This window comes from Aythya marila (genome assembly GCF_965140915.1).
Source record: "Aythya marila genome assembly, chromosome: 3".
NCBI lineage: Eukaryota > Metazoa > Chordata > Aves > Anseriformes > Anatidae > Aythya > Aythya marila.
In genome coordinates, this window is record NC_139044.1 from 601,558 (window position 1) to 620,469 (window position 18,912).

General features: G+C 45.6%; 1 protein-coding gene across 1 annotated transcript in view; it reads left to right on the forward strand.

The window, feature by feature from the left end:
- The first annotated feature begins 640 nt into the window (after positions 1-640).
- SNAP25 (synaptosome associated protein 25) overlaps positions 641-18,912 on the forward strand; it is a 60,588-nt gene continuing 42,316 nt past the window's right edge. Inside the window, exon 1 of the mRNA XM_082757292.1 lies at positions 641-706. The gene's annotated coding sequence lies outside the window, so the exon portion shown is untranslated. The remainder of the gene's footprint in view (positions 707-18,912) is intronic.

Genomic DNA, 18,912 nt, shown 5'->3' on the forward strand with positions numbered 1-18,912 from the left:
CTCTCTCTTATTTTTGAACCTGTCCCTCAAATGATCGGTTACAGCACATGTCCTTAACCGTGGATTTCCTTGTGTTTGGCTGCTCTTACTCGGGGGGGGGGGGGGGGGGAGTGGGGGGAGGTGAGGGGGAACAACCAGACCAACGCACTCAGACCCCCGGAAGGATGCTCCGAGAAATAAAAAAGAGGGAGAAGGAAGAATTTGCACATAAAAATAGAAGCCCACGTAGACTGGCCATATATGGAGTACCGGGGACTTCGGAGGGATACCCTCTTCGGACCACCCCTTTGGCGGAGGAAATGGCTGCAGCGGGAGGCCCCCTTCCCCCCTCCCCGGGCGGTTCAGCCCCTGGCCATGGGGCCGGGGCCGGGGCCGGGGCCGGGGCCGTGCAGGGGCGGCGGAGGGGCGGCGGGGCCTCCTGGCCGCCGGAGCGCGGTGCGGCGGCGGCGGCGATGACTCAAAGCCGCCCGGGCCCCGCTCTGCCCCCCGCCCGCTCCCTCCTCCCCTCTCCGCTTCTCTCCCCCCCTCCAACCCCCCCGCCGGGGAGGGCTATTAAAAGCTGCTGACGTAGGAGCGGACGGCCATCTTTGATGAGGGCACGGCTCCCGGTCCATTGAAGAAGGAGCCCCGCAGGTCAGCAGCGCTGTCCTTGCCTCCCAGCTGCGGCACCCAGCACCGGCCCCGGCGGAGCGCTGCACGGACACAGGTACGGGCGGGGGGGGCACCGGGGGCACCGGCTGCGCAGGGGGGAAGGGGAGGGGGTGGGGGCCGTGAAAACGAAGCGAGAAAAGGGGGGATTTAAGGAGGAATCCGCGCGGCGTTTTGTCCGCAGCCTCTCGACTGCCGCAGGGCTGGAGGAAGGCGAGGGCGCGACGCCGCCAGCCTCATCCACGGCTGGCCCAGGGGGGGAGGGAGCCGAGCTCTGCTTCTCCGCCGTGCCGGGCTGCCGCGGGGACGCCGGGAGGCCGGAGGAGAAGGGGAACAAATAAATCTCCGTTTGTTGCGGGAGGAGAGCGGGCTGCGGGCTCCCGGGGGCTGCGCTGCGGCCGCGCGGGCACTGCAGCGCCCTGCCCGCAGCGCGGACAGCGGGGAGGGGGCTTCAGCACCACGGACAGCGCCGGGCGCCGACCCCTTCAGCACCACGGACAGCTCCGGGGCTCGCCCCCCAGCTCCCGCCGGGCTCTGTCCCTTCAGCACCACGGACAGCTCCGGGGCCGGCCCCGTTCAGCACCGCGGACAGCTCCCGGGCAGCCCCGCGCGGGGCCCGCCGCAGGCAGAGCGCAGGCGGAGGCGGGCGCGCTGCAGAGCCCTGCGGCTCCGACACCCCCCCAAAGACACAGACACACACACAGACACACACACAGACACACAGACACACAGACACACACACACACAGACAAACCACAACCCCCCCCACACACACCCCGTACCGTCCCCAGCCAGCTCTTCCTCGGACGGGACCTCGGGCACGAAGCGTTGTGGGTTTTGTGGTCTGACGGTGCCTCGGCGCGATATTTTTTTTTTTTTTTTAATTAATAATGATGATAATAAAACGCGTATAGGGCGGGATGGCGGAATGGCACGGCGTTCGGCCGCTCTCCCAGCCCGCTGGCAGGTGGCCTAAGGGCAGCGGGGTTACATAACCCTCGGTCTGGGGGCTCTGCAGCCTTGGGACAGGGGCACTGAGCCCCCTACACAACGCGGCGCCCCCAGCTCCCCCGGCCCTCTCCCCTCCGTCCTTCCCGCTGCCCAGTTTTCCCGTTCCCCTGGGCGCAGCTCGCTGCTGGCAAAGTTGGGAACTTTGCCGCTTGCTGCGGGGCGAATAAACAAGGGGAGAAAGGGGGGAGCGGGCTGGGCGTCCAGACATTGCGCCGCGTAGCTGCGTCAAACGAGGGCCGCGGGATCTGCCAGATTTACGTGCTCGGCTTGAGTAATTGCTGCTGGTTTCATTCCCAGCTGAAAAGGGGGCGGGAGGGGGGAAGGGGGGGGGGGAAGGCTGGTCTGCGGTGGAGCCCGGGGGTGGCGGAGCAGCCCCGCAAACCGTACCTGGCTGCAGCATCCACAAGGACGTGCCTGTCCCTCTCCTCTCTGTGCCGTCCTGGCTCTAGGTGTGTAGCAAGTCTCCCAGCACCGCGACAATGAGAGGCTGGTGTGGGGCAGCCACTTCTGTGGGGTGCCAGGGAAGGGCTGGGGCCAGCCGGGAGGGCGCAAGTGCTCCAGAGGGTACGGCTGGGGAAGCAGCTCTGTCCCAGGGCTCCCGTCTCCCTGCATGTCGCTGCATCATGGCCAGAGATGCCAGGCTAGGGGAAAAGCAGCAGCGGTTTTCTGTTGCTTCTGCGTAGTGCAGAAGGGGTCAGCCAGGAGGACACCGCTGAAGAGTTTGATACCTAGGGTGAGTGACAAGGAGCCTGCAGAAGCCACCAAAAAAAAAAAAAAAAAAAAAAAGGTGAAAGCAGGCCCGATTGGAAAAGCAAGAGCTTGAGACTGCCACTGAAGTCAAGAGGACATGCAGAAACTCAGCGTGTTATGAAACAAAATGCAGCTAAATAGCAACCCCCAAATAAATGCAGTTTAACTTTCTTTCTACAACTAACTAGAAAATTAGAGTGGGATATCCAAGAGCAGTCAGGACCAGGCTCTGTGACCATTGCACTCACGGGGGCAGGAAAATAAAGAACAGCAGAATCCAGCCAGCACTGAGCCCTCAAAATACATCTAATGAGACACAGCTCCAATTTGCAGATTTATTGCACTGGAGGTGGGAGCTGCTTTTCAGGTCAACAGAAAGCTTTTCATTCATTTCCATACGCTTTGGGCATGGCAACAAATAGCACGATTAAATTGCTAAGGCAAATAAAGCACGGTCTATGCCTAATGCTTGCACTGCTTTAACTGAGCAAGGTAACTAATCAACATACTTCCCTCTTGGTATTAACAACTTAAGCAATTTTTAGGCTTTTGTGTCACAAGGCTACAGCTTCTGCATATATAGCAACCCTCGGGGAAAAAAGGGAAGTATATTGCAGAGTGCAGAGCTCACTTTGTTAACAGTTTATTTTCTGAGGAATGTAGGAAAGCCTAGGAAGAGAAGAAATTGGTTTACATTTACCCTAGCTCTTCACACAATTACTCTTTTTCTGATAAATTTTCCTGAATCTCTCAGAAGTCTTTATAACATAATCACAGTACTTTCATTTATACATACCTAAACACAGGCACGCATACATGCATTTCAGAGATTTCTAGGGTTAGAAGCCAGGTAAAACCACAAGAAATGTAGACTGACTTTGACCTTCACTGTTTTTCTACCCGTGAGGTTTCCTCCACCACTACAAATGCAGTCACCTTTGGGCTGGGCGAGTGCCAGGTAATCTGTAACAGTAGAATTGTTTGAGCTTTTGAGAGCATCTAATGGAGAGAAGAAAAACGCATTGCTTGAGAACTGCAGCAGGATGCAGGGCTCAGGCAGATCACAGTTACCTCCAGGAAGCTGGACTTTGGAGCAGGCACAAGGGCTCACATATCTACTCCTGGAAGCATTGAATATAGTTTGTCGAGGCCATCAGTTGTCAGAGAATAGTTAATTTCTTTTGCCTCATCATTTTTGAGCCTTAACAGATATCTGTGCCCTTAGTTTTGATAAACTCTGGCTTTCTTCCTTACTGACTTTGCAGATTCAGCTCCTGCATCGAATTACAACAAACACCGAAATAAACAAATTGTGTTCCTAGCTCTCGTCTATCGCCCCTTTGTTACTCCCTCCACGAATACACAGCTACGCACTCCCACCAGCAAAATCTGCCTCTCATCAGATGATAATTGTCAATATGCTGTTCCACATCCCACTGCATTTTCTAGGACTTTGCTTTCTACAGGGTACAAACAGAATGCAACTCCATAGGCTCACAGTTGTTCCTTCCTGCTTTACGATCATCCTATGGCTGATGTTGTGAGACTCAAAGTGGCTAGAGCATTAGTGGCTTGCAGTGGCCTAGAGGAAGTGTTTGGACCATTTGTCCTGTTATTCAAGAATGAAATTTAGATTTGTCTTTACATCTATCATTGTTTTTGCTTGCTATTTCCTCCTCTCTTACCTCATCTTTGTCCCCATCTGCAATCTTCTCTTCCTTGTTTTAAAGAGCACCATGATGAAAGAAACAAACTTGGACAAAGCATTACGACCCTGATGGGCAGAGAGCTGAGTGAGGATTTCTGATTTTGATTATTCCAAGGCATCTTATCCAAAGTTAGATGAAATCAAGGAAACTACTTCCAGTGGTGACTTTGGATGAGGCTCTGAATAAGCTCGTCAGTCAGGCTGCGTGGTGCTAGAGATAAGCGCAGGGTATGGAAAGCATCCTGCTCCCAGCAATGGGCACATATTGATTAGCCCTGCAGTCCAAGAGGAAATCCTGCATGTCCTTTTGTGGGACTTGTAACAGAGACCATATTTAGTAGTTTAGGTTTTTCAAAGGGAAAAAAGTGATGTGGATATATCCCCTCTGAAATATAGTGGCACACTGTAATATTAAAGATAATTCAGTCATTGCATTACGTATTTTTCCTTTTCTTTCTCCTTTCTTTCTTCCACTCTCTCTCTCTCTCTTTCTTTCTTTCTTTCTTGAGAGATAAGGTATCTCATTCACTGAAGAAAGCTGTATTCTAGTACAAGCATGGGGAGAAGAAAGCAATACCGAGTAATTAATCATGATGGCTTCATGGCTGTTTCTTGCCTTTGAAAGCTTTTAAAGCTTTTTTTTTTTTTTTTTTTAAACAATGCTCCATTTCTCTTTTTACATGGGATTGGGTCACACTGTCGATTGGTGTGCATTGGCATAGGTGAGTGCTGCGTTACACTGCAGGCTGATGAGTTCCTGAGCTGGGGCTCACCATTCATGTTTTAAAACAGAAAGCCGTGTACTTGCTGAAGGAATGCTTTTTTTCTGGGAACAGAAGTATCTCGAAATGGTTTTCCCCCAAACCCTATTTGTACCAGTCTGGTTTTTCGTTGTCGCAGATTCTCAGGCAACATTCAAGTAGCTGTCTGCCTCACGAATGCTGACAGCAAGCAATGATGAAGCAGTGGAGCGGGAATACTGCACGTTCTGGCTTTATTTCAGGTTGGGTTCTGCTGCACTCTGCTGGTGTATAACTTCAGCAGAACTTTTTCGATGGCGTAAAACCCAGGAACACAGTCGAGTTTTCCCCAGGTGCACATTTGTGTGCAGAAAAAGTCAGAACTGTATAAATGAATGCGTAATAAAATGAAACCTGCACTTTCAGGTGAATTGATGTGGTCTGATTTCACAGACTGCATTTCCTAGCAGCACTCATTCATTCTTTCCCCATTGGGAAGTAATGGGAAGTTTTTGTGCATTCCAATAAATGCACCGGAAAATTATGCACCTTCCCCCAAGTCCTTTAAGGCAGTATTTTTAACTCTTTGGCTACTCAGCCACATTACTGGTGTAGTAGAAGTATACAAAAACAAAGCCAAAGCAAAGTCTTTACTGTACACATTTCTAAATCAGAAAGAGGAGAACTGTTTTTATACATTTGTATACATTATAGTATACCTTGTGCTTTTAATATGATGGAGTTATTCTACCAGAGTTTACTGTCAGAATGCACTAGCAAAATTATAATTATCGGAGCCTGCGTTGGTGCTAATAACTAAAACATATATCCCAGACCATGATTATAGCAGGATGCTTCATGTATGTGATTTTAAAAAATTATTGCAAGATTTCCAATTTCTTATTCAAAACCTACCAAATGACAGGGAGGTACACATACAAAGGCCCTACAGAGTGTTTGCCGGGGCATGTTTGCAATTCCCCATTGATCACTTTCATCTCCTACATTTTGTTTCACCTCCTACATTTTCTCAGTTCTGTATTCTCACTAAAAATCCCAGGCTGCAAATCTCCAAATGCTTTTGCAGTCACTGGCCTGCAAAAGAGACTAGAAGTCTACTGCAGAGTGGGCTGAAAAATGAAGGCTCTGATCACATCGCAGCTATGGTGTTTGTCACGAGTTCTTCACTTGTTGTATTACTCTCCACCCCAATAGAGGAACTCTGTTTCTTAGTTGCAAAACATTTTTACCAGACAAAGTAGATTTGTTTTTCATATAAACCAGCAATTTGGAAGATGTGCCAATTGTTCCTTTGGTTCCTTCCCTCTTCTGAAAATTATAGCTCACGGTGGAACTGCACACACACCAGTTCATTGATCTGCCCTACAGAGGTAAACATTTCCTCCAGCTACTCTAAAAAATGTCACGAAACAAAAGTATACTTCAGAAGAGCTGATCTGTCAGAATAGCGTTGCCATTCACTGATTTTTTTTAAACAGGAACAGAAGTCTTCCATGCATATTTAAGTATCTTTTAAAAGAAAAGGTACTAAAATTAACTTCACCACGCTTCAGATGCAAATGAAAGTTTTCTTTCCCCCCTCCGTGTCAGTATTTTTGGTTCAGTCTGGTTCCCATTCACATCCTTAGACACCTCACCATTTACCTCACAGGGCCTCAGACGAGCTGTCATTTCTGTAGGCATGAGGGAGTCGCTGTTTGATTCAGCCCTGCCTTGCTCCTGCCTGGCTGGCCTCTGTTCCACCTGCGCACATGGGGACGTACCTTGCAGAGCTCAAGCAGTGCTGACCCCGTAGGTGACCCACATTGTTCAGTGTGAAGTTTCTGTTCTCTATGTGTTAGGCCCAGCCATCTCTCAGGAACGATTTGTTCTTGCAGGAAGCACTGAGAAAGCTGTCACAGTTTGTGTAGACTAGGGATGTTCAGTCATTTTAGCTTCAGATATCGTTGTTTAGTGATTCAAGCACAGGGGCTGCACATAGAAAGCTGGGATTCAGATGGAAGTATCACACACTAGATAAATAAAACCTTTGTCGAGTGCCTCAATTACCTTCACTTACAGAAGAAAGAACTGAGATGAAAACAACTTCTAGTTTGCATTCCACAGTTTCAGGTGCAGGACAAGCATCCCATACCTTTTGAAGGATATTTTTATGTATGTTGGAGCACAGCAGTCTCCACTGCCTCATGTTGGTGACCCAAAAATTGATCCATGCAACATTCTCCCAACGTGGGTGTGTTTCACTTCTTTTGCCTTGAAGGGGATGGTACAAATGATTGTCCCCTACAGGTGGGTGGAAGGCTTGGCTGGAAGGTGCCAGATAGTCCCAGAGCATTCGTACCACATTCGTGGCAGCAAGAGGAGAAAACAATCTCAGGCCAGAGGGCAGGTGGAACAGTCACACATTTGGTTGTGCTTCTGTGGCCAGACGTAACACAACAAAGAGTGGGGCTGAGCCCTTTTTGTTCAACAGTGCCGGTGCCAAACTGGCAAGGCGACAGCTGAATATACAACCTGGACATGTTTCGTGAATATTTGAGCGTTTCAGCCAAACATTTGCTTTTCCGGAGAGCATTCACCTAAGTGACACTCAAGTATGTGAAAAGCCCTCAAGAAACAAACCGAGGTATGCGAAGCCAATTAAACCAGAATTCACTGCTGACTTCTAACAGCCCTTCTCCCCAGAGAAGCATTTGTTTTATTTGCTCAGCTGTATGGGAACATGTATTGGTTGCCTAACCTTTTGAAGGATTTCCTACAGGTTTTTGCCATTAAAAACATGTTCTTGAGATATGGCACCCATTTTTCCGGTTCTTGATAATATACATCTTTTATTATACGAACAAGAGTAGCGGGGACAGAAAGGCCAACGGCAGCAAATGGTTTCAAAATGCCTCTTGATGAATTCATGAAGGGGATTACATGTTGGTGGTCACAAGAGACTAGCCCAGAAAAGGCAGCAAGTCCCTTCAAGTCTGATTTTCCTCAGAGGTTTTCCTTATTCAAAAAAAAAAAAAAAAAGAGAGAGAGAGAGAGAAAGAGAGGGGAAAAAAAGAGGGAAAAAGCAAGCAAGCAAGCAAGAAAGAAAGAAAGAAAGAAAAAGAAAGATGGCTCTCTGCTCTGGTGGAGGCTTGTCAGTTTAGCTCATTTTAGGGTTGAGCACAGCAAGAAAGAGACAGTGGAAAAAACCCTGGAGGCGCCAGGAATGCACTGAGTATCATTTATAATGTTCTAGACCACTTTTGTAATGCAACTGTAGGGCCATCTGCATGCCTCCAATTTTAAATATTAGCAAGGTATTTTTAAATCATTGCATTGTCTACTTCCTTTTTTCTCAATTAACTGTTCTGAATGGTACCAAATGCTCCTGGAACAACTTCTAGACTCCAAAGATGATTTTCTGAGCCTGGTAAACAATAACTGACGTGCATTTCTGACAGGCTGACAAATAATAATGCAAAGGAGCTGCAGGCACCACAAGACCAGGGTTAGCTATGGTAGTATCCCAATTCCCAGATTAGTGCCCAGGGCACTTAATGTGACAGTATTAAGCCGGATGATAGGTGGTAGCATGTGACAGAAGAGCCTAGCAGCACCTCTTGCCCTCTTGGAGGCCTCAGTAACTCTGCTGCCTTTTTGTTTCTTGGGTGTTTGTGGTCTCTTCCCAGTCCCACCTCACCTCACCCAACCTCAGCTTTCTCTTTTTATTTCCCAAATGCCGTGAGGGAAACCACCCTGCCAGGAGATGGAGATGCAAGGAAAGAATTTACAGCCAGGATATGGTTTACATGGTCAAAGCACAGCAGGGACTTGAATCAAAATCTAGTCTCCTTGAGACATAGCCACCTGGACACAGCCTCCCTCTGTTTTAGCGCTTTAACAAAAGTAGAGTCAGGGAAGCCAGAGGGAGATTCAGTGATGAAAACAACACTGCGTTGCTCAACCCTATCTTCATTTCTCTAGGTCATATTGAGCAGCAGTCTCAGCAAGCAGCGTGGTACCTAACAGCCCCATTCAGGACAGGGGGGTCAGAGTGCTAGTATGGACAGAGGAGGGTTTATACACCACAGGGCACATGTAACAGGAAGCGGCAAGCAGGGAAAGACTAGCAAGACAGAAACAGTGCGGGTGGAGATGAAGATCTGACTGGGCTCCTCACTACATCAACACCATCTGTGCTTCCTTCTCCTTTGCCTGGTCCTTTCAATAAGAGGCCACATGAGGTTACTTACCAGTAGCCCCCCAATTCTATGGGGCTTCTCCAAATTAACTGCTTCTGCAGCAGTACAACTATCCAGTCTTGATTTCAAGAATGCCACTGGTGGAGAATGTGACAATGCATGCTTTTTAATTGAACAGTGAAATCCCACAAGTTTTTCATTGTGGATGCAACCATTTGTCCGCAAAGTTATTAAATTGCTACTTAGATTGATGAGAAGCTACTGCTGCTCTGCTATGATTTTCCCACTTTCACTCCTATTTCTTTATGGAATAATACTTACCTTCCTCTTTACTGTTCATATTCTGGAGAGCTCTGTTCTTTCCCAGTCAGGATCTCATTATAGTTCTGTTCCTTGCTCTCAGAAAGTCTTTTCTTGCACTTAGGAGATTACAAACAAAGCTTTTAAAAGATTCCCCAGCTTGGCAGGTGATGAGGTAAAGCAGGGATCCAGTGGCCAGGCCAAATTCTGTGATGCTGGGAGATTAGACCTTCAAGTACAGAATGTGGGACTCCAGAGCTGTTTACAAATTTCAGTTTCTTTATCTTCTTTTCAAGGTCTAGCCTGTTTATGTGGTGACATCTCCAAGAGGTAAGTTGTACATGTAGATGATCTCCAGACAAAATACTCTTCCATTCATGCCTGCAACCAGAATTTATTTCTCAAAACAATCTACTTTCTGTAAGAAGTCAGAGTGCCTTCAAAATTTAATCAAGTTTTCCGTTATCATCAGGTTAGTGTTTCAGAGACACAAAGCTGAGCAAAACATTAATGACTGCTATCTACTCACTGCAGTATTTGAGACAAGCACACTCATTCTGCAGCGCTTACATCAAAAATAAAAGCAAACCACTGTTTGTGATATCACAAGGCAGAGCCCAGACTTTCTCATTTAGCTAGAAAGCCTAAAAAAAGGCACTCTTTTCAAGTGTGTTAGAAATAGAAGCCTATTTTAGAAGAGACATGAAGTTATCAGTGCAAATTAATAGCGCCAGATGGGGGGTTAAATTACTGCCTCACAGCTGAAGTCATGAGACAGAACGAAAGTGGTAGACTATAAAAAGGGCATCACCAGAAGTGTTGAGATCCCACTGTGAGGTGGGATTTGTGAATGCCATGCTCATGCTTGTAAGCAGTTGCTCAGATGAATGGGTTTACAGGCCACAGTGCAGGAGAGACAGGAAAAAAAGTCACAGTAATTTGAAAGCTCACGTAGGAAGAGGAAGTCGCTCACGTAGACTAGGAAGAATGTTTTTTCCTACCTCATCCTCACTTCCAGTGGGTAAGAGAAAGAATACTTCTGCTAACTATGTACAGGGCAAGGGAAAAAATGAGGAAGCATCACAGAAAAATGTTCTGATACTGAGTCCTCATCACAAAAAGAACATTCCTAAAAACAAGTAAGGACACTTTTTCAGGCTTTTAGATGAGAATTTGGAATATCAGTGTCCTGTGGCATAAAGGCCTACAGGAATGCACCAGAAATACTTGTGTAGACTGTTAGCAACCAGAGGGCTGCAAACCTGCCGTGGGCAGGTCCTCTCAGCCAGAATTAGCCCTTCTTCGTCTGACAGACCATGCCTGGAATGAGACATCCTGCAGAGCTGAAAGAGCCAGAACAATAGCTACAAGAAAAGGAAATTGTTTCGGAGGCAGGGCACTTCCACTTTCAACCGAGCATATAGTCCCAGAGGCTTAGCTGGGGTAAACCAGCACAGCACCACTGCAATCAGGAGAGCAAACCTCCTTGGCACTGTGTGGAGATCCTGACAACAACTGACTTAAAAACACACTTTAGGAGGAAGAGGAAGGTCTTTCTGGCAGTAATTAAGCACTTTTTAACTCTATGGACACAACAACAAAGGGGCCTATTCCCAAAGCAAGCCTCTCAAGTGCAAAAGCATTAATAATGCATAGCTGCAGCACGCAGAAGACAAGCTGTGGAGCTGCTCCTCCTTTCCAAGGCAAGAGCAGTGTGAGCCCAAGCACACGGTGTGGGGTGGAGGTTCAGGAAGCATTGAACACTATGTCTCACGTGCACTTGTTGTCTTCTGCATGCCACTATGTACATCCCCTGCCTAAATCTCAGGGTTTATAACAATTTAATTCACTGACTGAGCAACTAGGCAAAGAGCTACATACACACAGGCATGCAGTGGATTATACAAGGCAGGAACAGAGCCTATTCTCATCTAGTTGAGCTCACTAGGAATTTCACTATGAATCACGTGTCTGAAGGAGAACTTGGCCAGGTCCTCTCTCCAAAATGGCAGAGCAGAACTGAGTCACCTCTACTGAATCAGTTCTTTCAGTCCAGAGCAGGAGCAAAGCTGAGAAAAATGTCTCATCAGCACCTTGGTAATCACACAGCTGAGATACTCTTAAGGCACATCGCAGCTGAAGAAGCAAGAGAAGAATTCGCAGCGTATAAATTATATAGTGAAACCCCCATTATCTTTCTGACTTTGGGGATTGCTCACAACAAATTGTGTTTTTTCTTGACTTCCTTCTCATTTGAAATTATTTGTTGAATCATTTCAGCGAAAATCATTTCTAGATATTCAGCCTGCTCTTTGCACACATTTGAAGCTCCACCAATGCTGCATTTCTTCAATTTCATGTGCAGAGCACAAGGGCTTTCTGCTCCCTTACTGCATGTGCAAAGTCTGCAGATGTGGCAACAGTGTAAAGCCTAAGTTTCAGTCCAGAATTTGCTCACTGTGAATATTCTTAATTAAACAGTTTTTAAAAAATGATGCTTTGGCGAGTATTACTGTGTAATTTGGTACACAAGATTTTTGATAGGAGCCCTAAAAGTCCTAAAAGAGTCAGGTGAAATGATATTTTGAGGCACCAGGAGGATGCTATTAAAAACGCAGCTCTGCAGTTGTAGGTATGTTGGTCACATTTTCTCAGCTGAGCTATCACATCCAGCTATGCAGAAATAGCAACCGTCTCCAGCAACAGTCACAAGAGATGCTGCCCCCAAAGAATCACACTGAGCAAAGAATATCCAGGACAGCGATTTAGCTTGTCTGGATTATAACTGCCCTCACAGAAGCTTTACCATTGTTAAAAGGCCTCCTAAAGGAAGACGACAGGCTATTCAGGTCTGCCATGAGTGAAACAGAGCAACAAATGGCAAGTGCAGGCAGGCTGCATTATAGGATGACGCTGTTATATGAAATATTCTAAGTTGCTGGGGATACTGGAACAAAAGCATTCAATCTGAATTTTAGGAAATCGCTTTCTCTGCTGCCATGTGTTTTAATATGGGGAAGAACTGCAAAACTGGCTTTGAACCATTGAGGTAGAAAAAGTTTTTGTTGCCTGGTTGACAAGTTCATTTTCACGAACTCGTGCCCAAGAATCACAGATGAGACAAGACACGCAGAAGCATGAGATTAAAAAGCACACCTCTCAAACCAGAGGTGAGCTGCATTGACCTGAGATAGAGATTTGGAATCCGCTATGTAAAATTTGTTATTGAAATTGTCAGGACCTGTTTCTCTTCACAGGAAGAGAAGATGTGTGCATGTGGCCTTGTAACGGTCAGCAGCAATCTGGCATTCTTTGAGCAAATTAAACACACTGCAGGACTGCCAAATACAGATGGACCGAAGGGAAATGTCCAGATGTAACTGCAGATGTCATAGGAAATTAAGCCATTCACTTGTGTTTGTGATTCAAGAAGTTCTCTTTCTAGGTCAGATGACAGTTTAGTTGGCCATTACTGCAAACATCTCTGACTGTTCTTGAAGTTTTCTGCTTAGAACTCACAAAAAAGCGCAAAAGATAAGCACCATTTTTTATGAAACGCACATTGTAAAACCATGTGAAGAATTAACTTTATAAAGGTTAACAATGAAGGGAGTAAGATATTAAAGGATGAGATTTTCTAATACTTAATAAAAAGATAAATTGAAGAAAATAGTTGGAAACATTTCTTGCCTCTGTGAAAAGCAATACTGTCGGTTTTGCATATGTGAAAAAGAAAGCATTTGTTCTTGTAGATAAAATTATTGCTTGTGATTAATTAGATTTTTGAGTAAACTACCAGTCAAGTTTACTAATCTGTACTGTTGCTGTGTCCTGTGGCATTATATTTTAGTATAGATGTTATCTGTAGGTAACCAAGAGACAAGCAAATATAATGCAGAAAAATTGTTTGCTTAATAACTCAGACCAGCAAAGAAAATAGAAACATTCTTCAACTAGTGCTGCTGAAATTAATTTATTTCATAATTCATTTACTCACTCTGTGTGTATCTCCATTACTGCTTAACTAGCTGGCATTTCCAAAATGAGGACATTTCCATTATATGTTAACACTTGAAAGCTCAGAATGTGAAGTACTGGGGGAAATTCAACATTTTAAATGAGAATTTTAACCCACTTTCTACCTAATCCAATACCAAAGAGAACACAACTTCCCTCCAGAGGTAATACTATGGCATTTATTTTAGTAGCTGATTAGCAAGCATGTGTACATAAAGTGTGACAAAGCAGTCAGAAGTCTAGCCACTGAAAATGCACATTTGCTTTGCTAGTAGATAGAAAAGGAACCATTTTTGTCAATGCTGCAAAAAGGCTAAGGATAATTTTAGTCCTTGTGCTTTATTTCATTTTCTGCAAAGCTTCCATTTATCTATGAAATTAAGAGCTTTAATCTTCTTAGTGAGATTTTTGATCATTATTTGATGAGTTTATAAAATTGGTGTATTGCACATTTTGAACAAAATTGAAAACTTTTTTTTTTTGTTAGTTTCTTTGCTTACTCGTGCCTGTCTATGTATCTGGCAGGAGTCTAGTTTAACTCCTGCCAAAGAGTCTACACTGCTGAATGACATTTGTACTGTTGTTTAGTCCAGCCCCCTTAAAGCATTTAGACTGATTATAGACTGCAGAGCCAAGAAATACTGATATACAATCAGAACTGGAGAGAGAAGAGGACAAAGTTTTGTAGCTTGCACTTCGGAGATGTTAAAAAAGCTTTTTTAGTCTCATAGCTTTGGAGCTGGAAATGTAGTCAAAGTGGGAAATGTTTACATCTCATGTTTAGACGGTATCAAGCAGATGAAGACTGATTGGACTTCCCATGGATGAGCCATTTCTGGAGATGACACATCAGATGTCTGGGATAATATGGAAGCTGTGCTTGGCAGCCTCTAATACATGTTCCCGTCTCTTCTGGAAAGAGCATTAAGCATGAAGATGCATGGCCTTGAACGTTTTATAGGCTGAAGTAGTGAATGCTGTGCCACATTTCAAAAAGGACCATACTTCCTTAAAAAGACAAACAGTTGGAGGAATCATATTTTAATACTGATGGTCCTAGTGAATTGTTTATTTTACTTGTATCAAGATACACATTTGTAGTTGATCCCTCATGTTGCCTTCTGGGTACCTCCTCTCGTCTTAGGCTCTCAAAGGAGAAAAGCACCCACTGCAAAGGCTGTAAACGGGTCCATCAAGGGTCCAAGGCTACATATTAGTCAGGAAAGATTGCCAAGGTTCTTGCAGGGAGGTGATTTTGGGAATACCTGAAATGCCTCTTGTTTTAGGATCTTCTTCCATCTAGTTTTTGAGTTGATCGTGGTTTGAGATTGCCCTTGCTCTCCAGGAATGGATAACTACTGAGGCTGAGAGGATGGGTTCCTTCCTTCCTTTCTTCCTTCCTTCCTTCCTTCCTTCCTTCCTTCCTTCCTGCCTTCCCTCCTTCCTTGTTTTCTTTCCTGGGTCTGGGCAAGAAGCTGTTCATGCCATGAATTTCCATGGATTTGCCAATAGGCCTTTAGCCACTGGCTGATAGTGTTCCCAGGTGGTTATGGTCTTTATGTCTGAAGAAGTAAGGCAGTAAATCCTATAACTCGTTTTTCTTCTGAAGTGGGTCTAAGTGACACAACACCAGTTTTGGGGTGGCTCTGGGTTTGGTAACTTGGGCAGGGACACCTAGGGCTTTCCTAATAGTTCAGTGATGGCTCAGGAGGCAGCCTGTCTGACAGGCCATCTCCATGTCTCACCAGTACTACCTTTGCTAGCCAAGGCCAAGTGCTCCTCAGCAGTGAATGAAGGAGCCTTCTCAGCAGTCCAGACACGGCACGTGCCTTACCTGGTCAAGCTTCACTGCCTCAATTACGTTAATTTGGTCCTGACCTAATGCTCCCAGCTCTGCAGTCCAGCATGTTTATTAATTCTAGCAACAAGCCTTCACATGAATTTTGTTGTTACACTGGGATACAATAAGGTCAAGATATATGGCTTCTACTCCGATCTCCATATCCGTGCTATAAAACATTGTGTTTGTTGTGCTTGTGTTATTGGTGAGCTTGTGCTTAGTGCTTAGCTTAAGGCCTATTGAAATGTCCTGGAAATACAATAGACCCTTTAAGCTTTGGGGTATATTTTTAATTCTTGATCCTGTTTTGAGTCAGTGGAGATTTGGAGCAGGAAAGCTTGCCAAAGACTAGGATTCCTATAGCATCAGAAATTTCACTAACCTACCTAAAATAACTAGGAGAAATCTAGTGGATGATCTCACTCCTGACATTAATCAACTTCTTACCAAGGACTGACGGGCTGGTCTATTGTTTTCCTCCTCAGAGAATGCTATGCATTCCTCAGAAGATGACATGGGTTATGATGGAGACAGGCAGGCTCCTGTTGTGCTGCTGCCCAGGGAGTGCCACGGTTCAGCAGAAAGTTCTCTTTCTGAGAACTTGCTCCTCTTTTACCAAAGGGGGAAATTATTTGGTATTGCTGAACAGGGAAAGTATCTGCTTTCAAAGAATGCTTATTAAATATGAATAAATATTGATCATTTTCATTATGAATAAATATCTGTAGTTAGACAAGGATCTACTAAGATGTGAGATTTATGAGCTAGAATCTGCGACCACTTGGTTCATAAGAAAGACTTTGTTGCTTCAGCAGAAGTGAGATCAAATCCTCTGAGAAAAGGTCTGCAGGAGTTTATTTTTCACCTTAGCTTGACAGGGGAATGATCTTTAGAGTTTTTCATTACAATGGGAGAGCCTTGTTCCAGCCTCTTATGCCAAGTCCTCAGAAGAGATCTGCTGCTTTAAATGCTTCCCTCAATGAACCCAGCAATGGCTTAGTTCACTCAGCCCAAGGCACTTCCCTGCTTTCCAGCAGTGATGAAAAAAAGAGGAGAGTACAGAACGCTTCCTTGCAAGCTGGCTTTGCTTTCTTAAATACAGAATTCATCTAAAAGTAATTTTCCTCATTTGCCAGTATCAGCCACAGATACGGCTGTTTCCGAATGCCAGGACGAAGTTTTAAATCATGGCCTCTATTTCTGAGGTGCCTAAAATGCTGAGAGTGAACCTAAGGCTGCCTCACAAACTGCTGCCAGATGTCTACTGGGCATTGATGATGGTTTGTGTCCATTAGGGCCTGTCTGAAGTTTCTGACAGAGATTACCCTCAATGTCTAATGAAACCCGAGAATGTAATTGGTCTTTTTTGTGACTCTGCTCTTTTGTGTTACTTAACCTGGATTCTAGGCAGCTTCATGGCAAGGAAAGGAGGATGTAGGGAAAAGGGAAGAAAATAAATAATTAGTCAGCCTGCCGTTGTTCCTCTCTACATCTGGGCTCTGAACAGAAGCAGGACAGAACACAAAACCTCACTAACAGCTGCAGGGCTCCTCTCCCAAGGAGACGGGGGCTGCCAACCCTGCCCCCTCTCCCTGCCCACTGCCTGCTGCCCCCTCTGCTGCCCAGCGAGGCCATCTGGGTCCCACAGGGCTCCAGCGCCAGCTCCTGCAGCAGTTTGCACACGCTGCAGCAGCTGAGAGCAAATCCCCAAGGCAGAGGGCTTCGTTGCATCAAATATTAAGATGGATACTGCAGTATGCCCTCCCTGCTTTACTCCTGCCTGTGTTCAACACAGAATAATCTTCCTTCTCAGCCTCTTCACTGCAACCTCAGAAGCAGTATTTGCAGGGAGGATTTGTGGGTATGGCTGCGAGCAGTGGGACAGGGGAAAGGCATCCGGCTGCTGGTGGGGCTGCTGGGGAGCAGAGGAGCCCCAAGGGCAGCTCGGGAGCTGGCTGTGATTTCAAGTGCAAAGTTGATTGAGGCAGACTGCAACCACCTCCAGCACAGCTCCTGGGCCTGGCACCCTTTGGGGTGAGTCTCTGCACGGCCTGTATTCATCCCCCAGGCTGACACGGCAGCTCCCAGCAAAAGAGGGTCAAGAAATGCAGCAAACACTCCATGATTAATCAATACGGAGCCTGAACTAGCAGCGAGAACAGGTAGGTGCTGCAGACAACGTGAAGGCTGATGAAGGGTTTGCAATATATCCCTCCGAGGAGGAGGGTGCTCCTTTTTCTTTGGCAGTCATCCAGGTCCAGGAGTGTAATAAACTCCACAAATAGATTATTTTTCTTTAAAAATAGAGCATGCCCCTCCCACAAGCTCCTTAAATAAATCTCTTGCTCCTGTTCTTCTCTTGAGCTCAAGGTCACTTGGAAGTACAGCCCTTTCTCTAGCATGTAGGTAGCTCATCACACAAGGGAGGAGGGCAGAGAGCCTGAGGGCTGTGACCATGGCCATGCTTGCTGTCTTTGCCCGTTGCACGTCTTACCTGGGCTAAGGACTAAGCCTGGGGCATTTCAGACAATGGTTTGGCTCTCAGTCACTGGCCTCCATGCTTACAGGGGCTGAAATACAGTTACAGAGTAGTCTTAAGGCATAAATTGTTTTAAGAGACATAAATTATGTATTTTTGTCTCAACAATGGATTTTGTTTTTCATTTGCTTGAACAAAGGACTTTTATCCTACCAGATGTGTCCAGGCTAGATGTCCTCGAGATGTGCTGTTTAGATGCATTTTCAAAGCTTGAGAGGGTAACTTCGTTTAAAACTGTGGTCTTCAATTTACCTGTGGGTTAAGTGTGCAGGCAGCAGCTGCACTACACAATCTCTTAGACTGCATGGATTTTCTGCAGTATGTGTCATTGGGGATTCGTGAAGGAAGAAGCCATCTCCCTCTTTGCATTCCCTTATTGAGAAATACGTGTCAGTCCTGTGAAAGCAGTTCAGTCTGAAATATGTAATCTGAGCAATGTTGCTTACAGAAATCAAGCTCTGTATCCAATGTGAAATTGTTCCCACGTTATTCTTCGGTCCAGGATGAAGATTTGCTGATTCTTCATCCAGAAATGTACATTAAATAAAACACAAGAAAGCAATGATTGCTTTAGGTTGAAATTGGTTTACATTCAAGTGGAGTTCATGCCCCATCCTACTGCCTTTACTCACAGGAGTAGTATCTATAAATATATGGTAAATGAGGTCAATATTCTTGATTAGAACTTATTTTACTGAAGAATTTCATTAGCAAGTACTGTTCATGTCTTCAAAACATTCCCGTTTTTAAAAATCCTCAAACATATCCACAGAAGGGGTTTTGGCTGTAGTGAAAGAAAAGTGCATCCCTATCAAAACCTGAGAAGAGGGCTTTCTCTGAGTGGGCCTCAGAGGAGAGACACACACCACATCCCGATCAGTTCCAGCAAATCACTTGAGTGCACCATCTGCTTATGTTGCCTTGCACTGAACACTGACCGCATGGCCACTTGAAAGGGGAAAAGCACCTCGCAGGGCAGAGTTTCCTTATTTTCCAATGTTTGCTCTCAGACACTGTACCAATCCCCAGATCCCCATTTGGGGATGTAACTAGAAGTCACTTACTGATGCTGGATGCACCTTTCGGGAGGATGTCTGCTGCCGTCCCTCTTGCTTAGACATTTCCTCATTTCACAGACCGTGCTGGGCCAAATGTGC